The 15,405-nt window shown below is 38.4% G+C and overlaps 1 protein-coding gene across 1 annotated transcript in view; it reads left to right on the top strand.

Annotated features, from left to right (window-relative positions):
* The window catches only part of LMO7 (LIM domain 7), a 189,126-nt gene that overhangs the window by 99,930 nt on the left and 73,791 nt on the right, over positions 1–15,405 (top strand).

Below are 15,405 nucleotides of genomic sequence, written 5' to 3'. Positions count from 1 at the left end.
GAATGGTTAATATCCCTGTTGTAATTGCTTTAATAGTTGTTAAAAAGTTGACTATAAAATCTTAAATATGGCCAATTTTTTTCTAAAGAAGAGTAACCCTGTCTATAAACTTCTTTTATAGTATACATTGTCTCTTGGGAGTATAACCTAAAAACCTGGGTAGGGTTTATCTTTTAAAAGCAACTATATGTTTTTATATGAACATTTTGAACCTATATGCATCTGGTTCTTTTGAATAAGGGGTTTCTGAACTACACAGCAGAGATATGTTCCTAGCAGGGACTAGTCAATCAGCATTTCTGATTAATTGGAAGACAATTGAGAGATCCTAGGTTTCATCACCAAAATGGCATGTTTACTTCTGCAGTGTTTGAGGTCATGTTTAATTTCCATGAAAAATATCTATATGGACGAATTTATTTTATTTTTCCTAATCAGCATTCTCTCATAAGATCTATCTGATGGGCAAAGAAATTTTTGACTTTGAAAGTGTTTTTCTTAAGTTGTTGCTGTCCATTCAGAATAAATGTCTTTTGCCCCTGGAATCATACTGTTTTGAAACTCTAAAGCCGATGTTTGAGTAGGCTGTGGACTAAGTAAAACATATTTGTTGGCGTCTAATTCCAAGAGCACTCTGAGCAAAACTTGCCTGGAGCCTGTTTCATGAGACATTGCATCTAAAGTGCTAAGGAAAAATCAGTATCTGGGCTCAGCCTTCAATGAAATTAAATTACTGACAAACTGAAACCAGGAGGTCACGTAGTTACGGCGGTAGTAGGAAGTATGCAGAACAACTTGTTTCAGTGGAAACCACAAGTGCATAAAAGCGAGGTGTGTCCACATAGTACTAGTGAGAATGCCTCAGTGAGGACCTCAGCTTTCTTAAGAGCGTCGATTGCCCGTGACAATTCCATCCTGTTGGACCAAGGAGCACAGGGGTCGACCGTGGGAAGGAAGGGCAGGGCTGAGACACGATGAAGCTAGCAAATGGCTCATTTAAACATGTTGGCCTGAGCTCTTATGCCCAGAGATAGCATTTTTATAAAAGGAGGCGGGTGTGAAGGAGAGCAAATAATTGCTTATGAAATCGTAATGCATTTCTTTTTAGTTTCTGTTCTTATGTAATGTGGAGACTCCTGTAGGTCAAAGATCTTGTCTTATCCTTATTGTAGATTAAAGGACTTGGTGTTGATTAGACCTGTGGTTCTCAACTGGGAGCATTTTTATGCCCCCCAGGGGTCATCTGGCAATGTCTGGACATGGTTTTGGTTGTTAGCTGGGATGGGGGTGCTACTGCCATCCAGAGGGTCAGAGTTGCTGCTAAATACCCTTCACTTAACAGGACAGCCCCCGTAGCAAAGAATGGCTGACCGCAAATACCAACAGTGCTCAGGTTGAGAGGCCCTGACATAGTCTTTCAAGTTTCCACTCTGCCAGCAAGGTAACCATGGGGAAGGTAGGATACTGACCCCCAAACTTTTACACTCAGCTGAAATATAACCTTTTACCTGCTAGTATAATAACTTATGGGGCAGTATAGCTCAGTGATAGATCGTGTGCTTAGCATGTACGAAGTCCTGAGTTCAATCCCCAGTGCCTCTATTAAAACAAACCAAATATATAATAACTTAGGTATTTCTTTGTTAGTATATTTGTTCATTTAAAGGAGAGGCTCATTGTAATTGGAGTGTGCAGTAACGTGTGAGTACTTTGGCATTATCCTGCCCGTCTGTATGCATTAAAATTAGCAAAAATGTGGCAAACTATTTATAACTTTAAATGCTCTATCAAAATTCAACCAGTTAGACTGCAGTAACTGTTCACAGACCTGTTGTTGGTCTTGCTGAAAGTGTAATCTAAGATATATGTTTGCAGGACATACTGAGAGCCAACAGGAAAGGACAGTTCATACCTACATGTTGGCAAATGGGAAGTATTTCTTTGTCAGTGGACAACAGGGATCAAAAGCATAGAAGACACACAGCCTCAGAGAGTTGTGTGTATGTGAGAATGAAGAGCCATTAATTTAAAGACCCGTTGCTGTTGACTCGCTTCAATAATGTGGACCCTAACTTCAAAGCTTATTTTCCAACAATTTGAGATTTACTATTTTAATTTGTAATAATTTTCACTAGTCAAACACAGCTAGGATACTGTTTATATTTCTGTAATTACACATATTAATTTTCTAACTGAATTATTTTACTTCTTGCAGGAAGTAACAGTTTGAATTTTTCCAAATACTTTTGAATTATTCCATTTATTTCGGGGCTATATATACACAAAAGTCAATTGAGACTCTTATCCATTCAAGTTAGCAATGTCGAAATTAAGAGTCTATCTTTATTACTTTTCTTCCCCAAAGGGAAGGAAGCAAATTGGTGACTTAGCCTCCATGAATGGTAGATTGAGGCTGAACCTATCCTAGATGAGACGTTTACTGAGGTCACGAAATTTAGTTTCTGCACCGATGATTAATTGCATCCTATTATTAACCATTTACCAAATATCCATACTGAACTTAGAAACACACACAGTCCACAGAGACGAGGGGAGCGTGACTCCCTCTGCACACCTACTTTCTTTCTATGAAAGGCCTGCACACCAGGCCATGCCCTTGGGAGGGCTCCCGTAGCAAGCACCATGGTCTTTGTGGAGGCATCTGGGTGTTAAGAGGCGTGGTCACTCGCTGTGGACAGCAAGTCAACAGAGTAGCCCAGACGTCCTGTCTTGGGGGGATTGAAGTTGGCAGAAAGGTAGGGTTGAACAGTAAAGGTTTTAATTTTATTTCTAGCAGTTTGACTCAAACTAAGTCATGTCCTTAAACCATTGCTCTAAGCAAATTATATATTGAAATTTTTAAGCCGAGAATTTGAACAGATTATAAACATGTTTTTTTCTCTCCACCCCCTTACCACTCCAATCCAGTTTTTCGCACTTCCTTAGATACATTCTGTTCACAATACAGTTCCAGGATGGCATTGCTTTTGAACACAGTATTTCAGTCATGCAAAACAAAAGTGTGTTTTAGTACACACTTACTTTTTCATTATTTAGGATATTTGGTATACAACGTGACTTGAAATGCTATTGACTGAATTTTTTTTTTTAAAGTTCTATTTATCAAATGGAGGGTAGAGAAATCAAGAATCTGTTATTTTTACAGATACACGTGCTAGTTGCCAAAGGAACAGCAGTGGGAAGCAAAATTAGCGTTAACATATTTCCCTTGTGAAAAATAAAGGAGGCTCAAAATGATATTTTAAGGATTTAACTGTTCTCTAGAGGTTCAAAAGGGTGCTTGGTTTTGCAGCAATGCTGTAAAGTCATGTCTTAGGAAGCGGGTCCCCAGCTGGCGTTTTTACAGTGTGCCAAATTGGACGTGAGAGATGAGTATGTATGTGTATTTATTTTAGGTTTTTATTCATGTAAGTAAAAATATACCTGCTTTGAACTGTATAATTTTCAACTTTTTCTGATTTAAACCTGGTTTTTTTTTTTAGATGTGTCTTTCAAATGTATTTCTTAATATCGTAATCAGTTTTAAAAAATGGAAAAACAAACTTAATGATAACCAAACTTGGATCTGTAACTTGAGCACGGTGACTTCCACCTGTCAATTCATGTTACTATTTAAAAATGTTCCCTCCCTTCCTACCAAGTAATTAGAAGAGAATAAAACAGAGAGGAAGTTAACTGCCCTGCATCCATCTTTTTCCCATTCAGTCATTCTCTGGTGTTAAGTAGTTACTGAAAGGGGAACATTAATTGTTCGGGGTTGCCAAGGCCCTGTTTAAGGCCAGCAGCAAAAATCTGTGGCCACAGTTTTCAAACGGTCTCTAATTGCAAAGTTTGAACATCTAAGAGTCTGTTTAGCTGCAGAGAAAGGTTGTGAGATACGAGTCTGCTGGGACAAACTCTAGAATAACTGAAGTTTTGTCTGGTACGTGTTTCTAGTTCTTAATTGATTTGTTGGACAAATCAACAAGTTTCTGGATGCCAGCTCTCCTCCCTCAGCTCCCTAACTCCCTCAAATCCAAAAAGCCATGGGGCCTGATTCTGTCTCGGCTTGCTAGGTGAGACTTCATATGGTAGACTTTTATGGCCAAGATCTTTATCTTCAAAAGTGACCTGTTCTAAATTCATTGCTCCAAAGAATCTCACTTAGTGGAGCACCTGGTTAGCGACTGTCCTGAGTCATGGGAGGGTGGTAGCACTTGCTTCCCTGATCAGATAGCATTTGTTTTATAACAGGGTCCTTCAAAGAGTTAAACCAAAGAAAGAGCTATTTTTGTGGAAGAGATTCTTTTTTCACATAATTAGCTTTTGGGCTGCCTGTGTGGAATTAATCAAACTTTTACAATTACATACATATAATACCCGTAGTCCTATCAGTCATTTTTGAAAATGAGAGATTCACTAGTGACTAGAGGTATTAGGCATTGCTTTTTTATCTGCTATATTCTGGTCTGATTTAACTGATTATTTGAAAAAAAAAACTGATTATTTGAGTGAAGGGTATAGGTGTGAGGTGTGTGAGCTCACATCTATTTCTGGAGCTACAGGGTAGAAAGTGGCATTTTTTTTTCTTTTCTTTTCTGGGGGAGGTAATTAGGTTTTTAAATTATTATTATTATTATTATTATTATTATTATTATTATTATTATTATTATTATTATTATTATTATTATTATTATTATTATTATTATTATTATTTTCTTTTTAGAGGATTAAATCCAGGACCTCATGCATGCTAAGCTTGTGCTCTACTGCTTGAGCAATACTCTCCCCCTAGAAAGTGGCATTTAATCCAGTAAGGGGAAATTCTGGTTTCAGAAAAGTCAGTCTCTTGCCAGTTGATTCAGCATCTTCTCTGTGGCCTGATACTTTACAGACATAGATGGAGTCCTGCCCTTAACGGGGTTCAGCATTATAATGGAGGAAATGTCCTCACGAGTTCAGTTAGAAGACATTGTGTTAAACACCCAGGGTTCTCTGGGAATACAGAGATGAACAGTCATTTCAGCTTTTTATTCGGGAAACACTTCTAACCAGAGGTGACACTGATTTCTCATCTGGGGTTTCAAAGCATTTCTTGTTTCCACCTGTATCTAATTTTTATCTAGACTTGAAACTTTTTGAGGGCAGAGATAATGTGTTACTTACTCCCTTTGTCTCCTTAATTCCTGATACCTTGTTTTAAATGTTTATTTGAAAGTCAGATTTTAATTACGAAGACCTCCTGGAAATCGTAAAACCAGGCTTTGAAGATGGAAACTGATTTCTCTTTGCCAGGTCTTCCTCTCTTTCTTTCTTATCTTTCAGAATGCCAAGCAGATCTGGTAAAGCTGGTCACTGAACTTTAGTTCTGTATTGCCTTTCACATATCATTCCAGAGTATGACAGCATAATCTAAAATTTGTACAGTTTAAAAGAAGAATGTGTGTTTCTGCTCAGTTGCATGAGTGAACCTAGAATTGGACTTTTGGACCATGTGCCTTCCAAAGTAGTTGGTGGAAGTTTTAATTCTTATGCTGATGTGCAGATGGTAAATACTGATACTGTTTTTAACTGACGTTTGAGAGGTGTTCCGTGCTTACATTCATATGAAGTTTTTAGACACATTTTAATGTTTTCATGTCATCACCAATCTAAATGTATGCTTAAGACTTGGGTAGAAAAATATAGTAGTTATATAGGTAGTTGGAATTTCTTGTAGAAGCTCAAGGAGAAGGAATAGCAATTTTTAAAAGCAGGGACCAATAGTGGAAGTAGTTTTGCCAACACGTTGACAGTAAGCCTTGTTTCCTCCACAGTCAGGCAATCTGCCTTGGTACCTCTTAACTTTTGCCTAGCTTAGTGCCAAAGTCAATTTAAAAAAATTCACAAGTTACCTTTGACTATGGCATGATAAAAGCCATTTGAAGAACAGGAGCACACAGAAACGGGAAGATTTCTTAACAGTTCATTTGAACTGTTCCAAGTGTACACGAGGCTGAGTTTCTTAGACACCTTTACCCAGGATGCAACAGAAATTCAGTCGATGTGCATTAACTGTCATGAACAGATAATCCTCTTAGAGAGAGCAGGGATTTAGGTGTCCCCAGATGTGGGTGTAATCCCAGCCCATTCACTTGCCTGGTGGCTGAATGACCTTAGCCAGGTTATTTTTCCTTCCTGTGATTACACTGCTTCTCAGTGAACAAGAGAGATGGAATTGCTGCTGTCTTAGAGCTTAGCAAAAATATCATTTAGGGGAGAGTCCTACCCACAAGGATGTTGTAAGGATTTACATAAAGTCATGTATGTAGTGCATAGTACTTGACATATAGTAGTGCTCAGTAAATGGTATTAAATTATAGATTGTGATCATTTTTATAATTTGAATTCTTGACCCTATGGAGATATGTATACCCTGTAGAGAATGTGGAGGGAAAAACCTGGCCCCTGGCTACTTAAATTGTGATGATTAACTGTAAACTCTTTATTTATTTTTAATAAGAATTTAGGCCTTTTTGGATTTATGTCTTCTTCCAATTAGGAAGCAGGTATTAAAATAGATGTTTTTATGACGTTTATGTTTAGTCAACTTTTATCAGTTTTTCTATTTTGTTGGAATAGCAAGGCTAGAAACCAGAGAACAGACAGCTAAGTTAGCTGCTCTTGCCCCTGTGTATGTGAGACCAATACAATTTTATTACATCATTGAGACTTCAGTTTTCAGTATATTTTCTGAAATATCATAAATATTTTAGTTTGATTTGGATTTATTTCCTTAAAAAGTTTTTATTTCCATATGTAAAAAAGAAAAAAAAATCAAAGCACAAGCAATCCTACAACACAGATCCAAATCCCAGCTTTTCTTTGTTTATTGGTTTATTTCTATCATCCCTCCTGAAGTTGGGAGGCAAGGTGAGGGGCCATCACTTTTTCTTACGAGCTTACCATTGCTTCAGACACTACTGATCAAATGTACACAGTAAGCTTAAGAAATCATGTTCCAAAAGTGTTACTGAGAAACCTTTAGTTTCAAGGGTAGTACACTTGCCGTATAAATTTAAGTACACTTGTGACATTAAATGTATATGTTAATGTAATAAAATTCCATTAAAAAAGAAATAGATTAAAAACATACTTTGAATGAACACACCTCAGGTAAGCCAGTTTTTCTTAAAAAAGGAAAAAGTGGGAGATCTGAGTGACCTGGGAGAAGCAGCTGCTTTGAGTTAAGCTCTGTTTGCATTAACCACTATCAGTTTAATAAGAGCTTGCTCTGTGTAGTTTCAGCAATTTGGGGAGAAATCCCTAAATATCAAGTATCACTGTTATTACATTTCACCATTTCATTACATTGTAATAACATTGATGGCTTCTAGACTTTGTTGAAATGCGTTTGTTCCGTATACTTTTTTCTTTTTCCATTACTGAGATACAGAAATAATCTTCAAAAGAGTCAGTCTCTGGGTGGACGATTTGGCTGACATGTTACCAGACTTCTTTTGACTTAATATTGAGAAGGAAGAATCTTTACTAGGTAGGTAGCTGCTGCTCTATTTTGTGTATAGTGTGTACTCATGTCAAAAATGTTGTGCAGTAGAGCACACACACCAAGAATATATGAAAATTTGTGTAAGGCTTCAAAGAGTTAGGCACCAGATCTTGAGGGTCCTTAGATCCTTGTTTATTTTGATGAAGAATTCATTTCACCAGAAGGGCTTGGTCCCTGTCTTGGAGGAGAAGTAGGACTAGTATGCTGATTGAATGTAGGTGTCCAGAGCATGCCAATCCCAGGTTAAAGAATAGAGCTCTATGTCATTTCTTGTATTTCCCATTCTCTTTTTCATTCTGCTAACATGAAAGAGGCAGGGGAAAAAGAAATCCCTTACAGACTGATATCCATTGATGCTGGAGTTGGCGATGACTGCCGCAAGGGTAGCCAGAGGCAGCACAGTCCCGTGGGCTGCAGAGGGTGGATGGCAGGTATGTGAGGCTTAGCCTAGGGGCAGAGTTCTCTCACCTGTAGAGCTTTTTATCTTGTAGCTTGTCAACCGCATCCATTGGATATTTGGTATGCGCTGCATACAGACCCTGAATCCTGTGTGGGTAGAAGAGACACATGACCTACTCCTCTTCTACCTTGATCTTAAAACCCTAAGTGGAGAAGATGAAAAAGCATTCTTCAGTCTTAATGCTTTCGTCTCTTGAGGAGCACTGCAATGATTTGTAGTTGACAACTCTAAGGGAATGATGGATTTGGAGTGATGAATGGCAACAAGGTGAGGGCACCATTGTACTAGAGTGTCCAGAGTATTTCAGAAATATTCGGTTAGGTTTCGACAAACTGGGTGATACAAGCCATCTGTCAGGTGTTTTACCTTAGTTATTTCTAACCTAGTAACAGCCCAGCCAGCTGTTTCCATTTTGCTTTCAATGAATGAAAAGAAGGGAGTCAGAGAGAAAAGAAACTTGCTTAGCTCTCTGACCTTGGGCAAATAAGAGAGCTAGGATTTAGATTCAGGTGGTGTCTTAGTCTGCAGAGCTTGGGCTGCTTCCACTGTGTTGTCTAAATAGCCCTGAACAGTCTTTAAAAACTTGCTGGTATTCTTTCTAGTGCTATGGGACTGAAATTGTCTGAGCTGCTTTTCAACCAGGCCAGCTGTATAACACGTGGATTTGTGTGTATGACTGATATTATCTCATTTGATACATAGCAAATATCTTTATGTTATAATTTAAATTTTTTTCTAGTTTGTGAGCTAAGTAACTTCATGTAGATAAAATAGTACAACATGCCATCTAATCTAGATCAGTGATTATAAGAGCTCTCAATTTTAGGAATGTTAAATGGACACATGTGTGCTTAAAATAGAAGAAATATGCTACGTGTGTGGTCTTTTCACCTGGGGTAGTACAGAAATAACAGAGGGTTTGGATTTTGTTGGTATGCACACATAAATGCCTTTATAGGTTTTATGATTTCACACAAATATTTATGAATGTTCGATCAGTGTTTGCCACGATAATGGAACATTCTTGTTAAAGGCTGTGGATTGTAAAACCTTACTAATCTAAATTGCTCAAGATCATACTACAACACTTTGACCTTTATAGCACTGGCATGGGACCTGTCTTTAAAAATAGAACTGGTAAGAAATTATTCTAAATAAATTATTTATTTACCAGTTTTTGATACTTTATTTTACTTGTTAAAACCAAGCTAAACCATGACTACCTCCTCTGAACATCCTTGGCTGGGAATAAGTGCTCATAAATTATATATATATAATATTATAAATGTATATAAATAATATTTTCATTACAGTTTAGGTCACTGTATATTAAATCTTATACAAAACCCTAATGATTAATAATTTGAAGTCCTGCTTGAAAGCTCAAGCTATAAGCAAAAAGATAAATTATAGTCATATTACCAAGCGTATTGAAGAGGAAGAATTACTTCAGTACACTGCCCGAAGTCCAGCTATCAGTGTAGCCACTGGAGAGTTTGAAACAGGTGGTAAACATAGAGCACCAAGTGTAACAATAAATAGCTCAGCCTAATTCCAGTCAGATGAAACTCCTGGCGGATCAGATAGTGACTCAGAGAAGCAAAGTCCAAGAAATGACTTAAGCACAGCGACACTTGGAGAATTCCTTTACTAAGACTTAACAGCAAATGGACTGATCACTTCTTCTGCCAAGTCATTAGAAGTGATTTCTTGCTAGTTGTTAAATGTAAACGTTTCATTACAAGAAGAAGTATTTACTAAACTTTTATTTTGTGAATGTGATGCTTTAGAAGGCTAAAGATACATGAAACTAATAGTAGCCCTAGATACAGACATAGAAGAATACAAACAAGGGAAGTTTTCCTTTTAAAAAAGTAATAGGTTGGGGTAGCTACAATAATAGAAAACACTTGTTTTAAGGCTATTGACTACGTAAAAGGAGGAAAAATACCCCTTTTGAGAGAGGGAGTGGAGGAGAGTGGAAAGAAACTATTGTTTGAATGCTTTGCTTAATGCCTTCTGTACTCTTATGACCTCTTTATAAGAAAGGGTGGATGCCTGAGTTTACAGATAGGGAAACTGAGAGGTTTGGTGACTCACTCAGGGTCATATGCTTAGTGCAAGTGGGAACCCTCGTTATGGCTCCAAACCCGATTTCTTTCCATTGTAACAATTCTGCCTCTAAGAGTGTTCTGCAAAAAGATAGGAAGATCATACAAAGGAAATTTTAACGTGTTAATGTGTATTATCTGTCAGACAGGAGCTCCATGAAGTTGGTTGGGTAGGAAGGAAGTTCTGGAGATAGAAATTTGTAATATTTTGAAGTTACAGGTGAGAAATTACCCAGACTTTATTGAGAGTTAGCGTGTTTAAAACAAGAGCTTCTCAAACTTGAATGTGCATATAAAACAGCTTGGGATCTGGTTCAAATGCAGGTTCTGATTTTCATTAGGTCTGGGTAGGGCTGATTTTCATTAGGTCTGTATTTCTAGCAAGCTCCCCAGCCATGCCAATGAGGCCCGCACTCTGAGTAACAGGGATTTAGGCAGTAAATGATAGTGATCACACCCTGGAGTGAGGATTTAACAAAGATATTGAGGGAGATGTAAGGCTTGAGTGTGGATCTGGAAGCTGGGTAGGATTTGAGTGAGGTGGGTGACCATTGCAGGAAGGATGGCACATCCAAAGGCGTAGAGGGGAGAAGTTTTAATCATTTTACAGAGCCCTTTAGATGCAAAGCAATGACCAAAGTTAAATAAGATCGTCACTCTTGAGGCCTACACTTATCTGGGGGAGAGGTGGGATTGTAAGGCATGAGTTTCTAGTCTAGCCTGGCAGATTGGAGGTGGGATGATGGTAGGTGGGGACCAGCTTGAGTGGTACCTCGAGTATCCTGGCTGGGGAAGTTTGAGCTATCTCTTAGGTGGTGGGATTATTACCAAAAGCTTGGTGCAGAAGGTTATAATGTTAAAAGCAGAGATTTAGAAAGATGGGGTAATGAAGTATGAAATGGATTGACTGAGAAATAGCTTGGAGGCTGGAGGAGATGTTAGGAAAGTGTTGCAGTTCATGGGTGTTTTGATAAGGATGCCAACTACTGAACGCAGTCGTTGTGAAAATGTAAATGAGAAGATATTTGAAGCAGACCTGATGGGAGTTGATTAGAGTGAAGGAGCAAGAAGGACCAGCTTTCGAGTTTGTGCATCTATTAGCAGAAACAGAAATGGGAACTAGCTTGGGGGCAAGATGGAAATGAGATTTTAACACATTGCTTTGGACTTGACAGTAGAGCATCCAAATGGAAATGTTGGAATTGTCAATGCATATAATCAAATTATGGTCTTTTTCACTCCTTTTAAATTCCAACAAAAAGAGGGAATATTTATTTAAGTCCAAAATCTGTTTTCTGTAGTGCCTTCTGGAAATGTTTGGCTGGATTTCTTGTCCGAGGAACTGCTTTGCTTTGGAGTAACTCCAGGGCGAATGTCATGGCCTCAAGGGAAACACCATGGGCTTGCCCTCTGGACCCAGTTGGATATTTAAATCAGTTTAGAGAATCCAACATGTCCTAGCCTTGGGGTCCAGCCTTAAATACCTCTGTGTGGTAGCCACAATCCAGGCCAGTGCTTGCCATACCTAACCTCCCTCATTTGCTTTGTGTATTCCCCTACAGCATGAGCAAAAGTTGTTCGCTTACTTTTTTCTCTTGCCAACATCTTTTAAATCTAAATTCTGCATCTCTTGTAAACAACTATTCCAGACAAGAATACGTGCAATCCCCCAAAGAACAGACCATTTCAGGCACATTGCATCTGAATTCATACAACAAAATGTACTTACTCGCCCTGTGTTTTCCTCCCGCCCTTGCAAACCCCACTCCCAGATAACAGCACTGAAAAACAAGCCCACAGAGTCTGCAAAACATCTGATTCAGCCTGATGGAATTTTATAACCCCAAACTGCTTCCACGTCTATCCATCAAAGTTGGAAAAATAGCAGCATTTTACGGCATGTGTAACACCAGGAAATTTGATTCAATAACTGGTTGGATGAATGAATGAGTTTAACATATTTATTGAGTTCCTACTATGTGCATGGCAGTACTGTTCCAGGAATTGGGATTCAGTTTCATGGTGAAAAGGGCAAAGTCTTGCCATTCTTAGGCATACATTCTAATAGGGAGGACAGTAATGATTAAACATAGAAGATAATGGGAGGCGGTGATAGGACTATGAAACAAAATAAATCAAGGTGTGGAGAGAGATGTCAGAAGGTTCTTTTTGATATGGTATTTTAAGCATATTTTTAGATAAAATTATGCATTCAATAGATTTTGAAGGTAGTACTAAAACTAGCTTTTGGGATTAGTGTTACATTCTGTTAGTATCATAAGGCGTTTTGGTAAACTGATCTGAAACAAGCTCACTGACGTGGAGCTTCGATGTGTTTTAAAGTGCCGAGTCTGAAAGGAGGCACGTTAACCTCTGAAGGCTGGGGTGCATCTGCGTGTGTGTGCACGAGGCCTCCCCTCTTCTGCACCTGTCCCCCACCTGGCAGGCTGCTGGCTGGCAGGGCTTGTAGCTTTGCATTTAGAGTTCACCCTCACAAATGAATCGACTTTTTGTTTTAAGGTTTTTATATGGTTTGAATTCAGGGAAGCTTGCTTTGGCCAGATAATTAAATGCTTACGGTATTTTGACTTGATTTTTGTAAAGAAATTACAGATTTTGTCTATACTGTCCTCAAATCTCGTCTGTATCCTGGACCATGTATTTCCACTCAGGAGCCCAGCATGGCTGCCACGTACACAAAGGTCAAGTCGAAGTACACTGGAGACTTTTATGGAGTTCTGCTTTCTAATCGCTTGTTGCTTATTCCTTTGCATTTTTATGGCCTTTCCACACAAGCTTTGTCAACCAGTTAGGTCAGCTTCCTCCCCTGGACAGCCGTTCTCGCAGGCCAGGCTCTGTAATGCCTCATCCAGGAAGTCCTCCCTCATTAGGAGAGGGAGCTGAATGCCTGGTTATGTCAGGTCGGTCAGTGCTGACTGTGATCTCTGGCCAGTTCCCTTACCCTCTCTGTCCTTCCATTTCTTTACCTATATCATAGAGGACAACACTAGTACCTGTGGCCCAAGTATCACTGTGAGTGTTACGTGAGTTATTACAGTAAAGAGCTTAGATGCCTGACCCATAACGCATATTCCTTATGTGTTAGCTATTAACTGCTATTGATACTTCATGATAAAATTTTAGGCTATTTGTTCTCTGCACATCATGGTGGGTATAATCGACATGATAGCTTATTTCCTACTTTATTTTTTTCACCTTTATGGTAGATTTTTAACTCGTAACTCTTAGTCTATCCGGAACTAGATGGAATTATAAAATATTGGGTGATTGATAAAATATTGGGTGACTGATTGTCAGATGAGAGCAGGAACACTGTGGAAGGAGCAGAGAACACTTAGTGATGGTTCTTGTCTACTTCCAGGACGTGTGTGAGAGGAGGGGCTGGACCCAAGGTGCTGAGAGAAAGTACTGCTGAATTGCTGCCTTTTTTTCTTTCTTTTTTTCATTCTCTTAAGTATGAGTTAATTTATGGATTTTCTCATACTAATCTCCTTTTTATTGTGGTAAGAACACTTAACATGATATCTACCCTCTTGACAAATGATTAAGGACACAATACAGTGTTAGCCGTAGGCACAATGTTGTACAGCCGATCTCTAGAGCTTACCCGTCTCTTACAGCTGATACCACATACCCACTGAACAGCAATTCCCCATTTCCCCTTGCCCTAGTCCCTGACAACTACCATTCTATTGTCTGTTTCTAAGAGTTGGACTATTTTGGACACCTCATTTAAGAGGACTCATGCAGTATTTGTCCTTTTGTGACTGGCTTGGCTCGCTTAGCATCATGTCCTCCAGGTTCATCCGTGTTGTTGCATATGGCAGTATTTCCACTTTGGAGTGTACATCCAGGAGGATTGAAATCAGGATCTTGATGAGCTCTCTGCACTCCCATGTTCATTGCAGCATTATTCACGATAGACAAGACAACCTAAATGTCCCTCGATGGATGAATAAAGAAAATGTGATACATACATACAGTGTACAATATCATTCAGTTCTGTATGTTTTCCTCAGTTGGAAACCTTAGCCTCCAATTCCCAGTAACACCTTAATAAGATGCATAAATGACTTTCTGGTTAAAAATTGTGGGTGGGTCTTAAGAAAAGATCGTAAGGATGTGTTTCTTGAATGAACTAAGCAATGTGATTTTATCCTTGGGATAATAAGGCAGAAGAGAAAATACAGGATCTGGCCATACGAGTAGCTGGTGTGGGGGGGAAAGAGCAGTGTATATGGAGAAAGGAAAAGTGTGGCAGAGGGACTGGAGTGACTCCTTTGCTGGGAGAGAATGGGGTGACCCATGTGACACTCCTATAGACTCAATCTGTGCAACATAAGATAATAGGAAAGGAAGGACCTTTAAATACTCTTACCCTTATGTGTGAAGAGGATAGGTTTTTTTTTTCTTTTTTGTTCTTTGATATTTGGAGTCAATGGAAAAGTATCTACCAATTTAAATCTTAAGAAATTAAAGATTTAAGGAAAACTAATGATCTCTCCATAATCTTTGCTTGTATTGTTTGTTTTATGAGGGGGAGGCAGTTAGGTTTATTCACTGATTTCCACTTGGAGGAGGTACTGGGGATTGAACCTCTTGGATGTTGAGAATGTGCTCTACCTCTTGAGCTATACCCTTCCCCCTCCATAATCTTTGGATATTTTGTTTACTATGATAACAACGATGAGCATTTGGATCTATTTTATATAAACATAATATTCAACAGTGTTCTAAGACGAAAGCAAAAATAATTGAATAGCCCACTAACAGTTTATTCTTGCTTTAATCTTCTATTAGGAGTGATTGTTTTTGCTATTTCCTTAAAGACTTATAAGTGGATAATTTGTCCTCTTAATTTTAGTAACAGTTGTATTAAAGAAAACTATGGAAGTAGGAAAGGCATTATCTTACCAAGAAGTTAGTAGTAAATCATCTTGTCTAAAGGTGTCAAGTCTTATTTGTTCATTCATAAAACAGACTGATGGGGTTGGGAAGGAATAACCTTAGGTAAACTTTTGCACTTCTAAATACTCATTTCTCTCTCAAATACGTTGTTCATGATTTTCTTCCTCCTCTCTCCCTCCTGAATAAATAATTTGGCAATCTGATGTTTGACCCCTTTTATGTTGTTCTATTGAAAGTTTAAGAAGAAATTTGGGGTTACATCGTTTGAAAGCTTTTTTTTATGTCTGAGAATTGCTTTTAAGGGAATGACTTTGAAAACTTATTAATTTTCTGCTATCAATTACCTCATTTGTGAT

The sequence above is a fragment of the Camelus ferus genome, chromosome 14 (genome assembly GCF_009834535.1).
Source record: "Camelus ferus isolate YT-003-E chromosome 14, BCGSAC_Cfer_1.0, whole genome shotgun sequence".
Taxonomy (NCBI): Eukaryota; Metazoa; Chordata; class Mammalia; order Artiodactyla; family Camelidae; genus Camelus; species Camelus ferus.
Note: the sequence above shows the minus strand (reverse complement) of the source record. Positions and strands in the feature narration are given on the sequence as shown.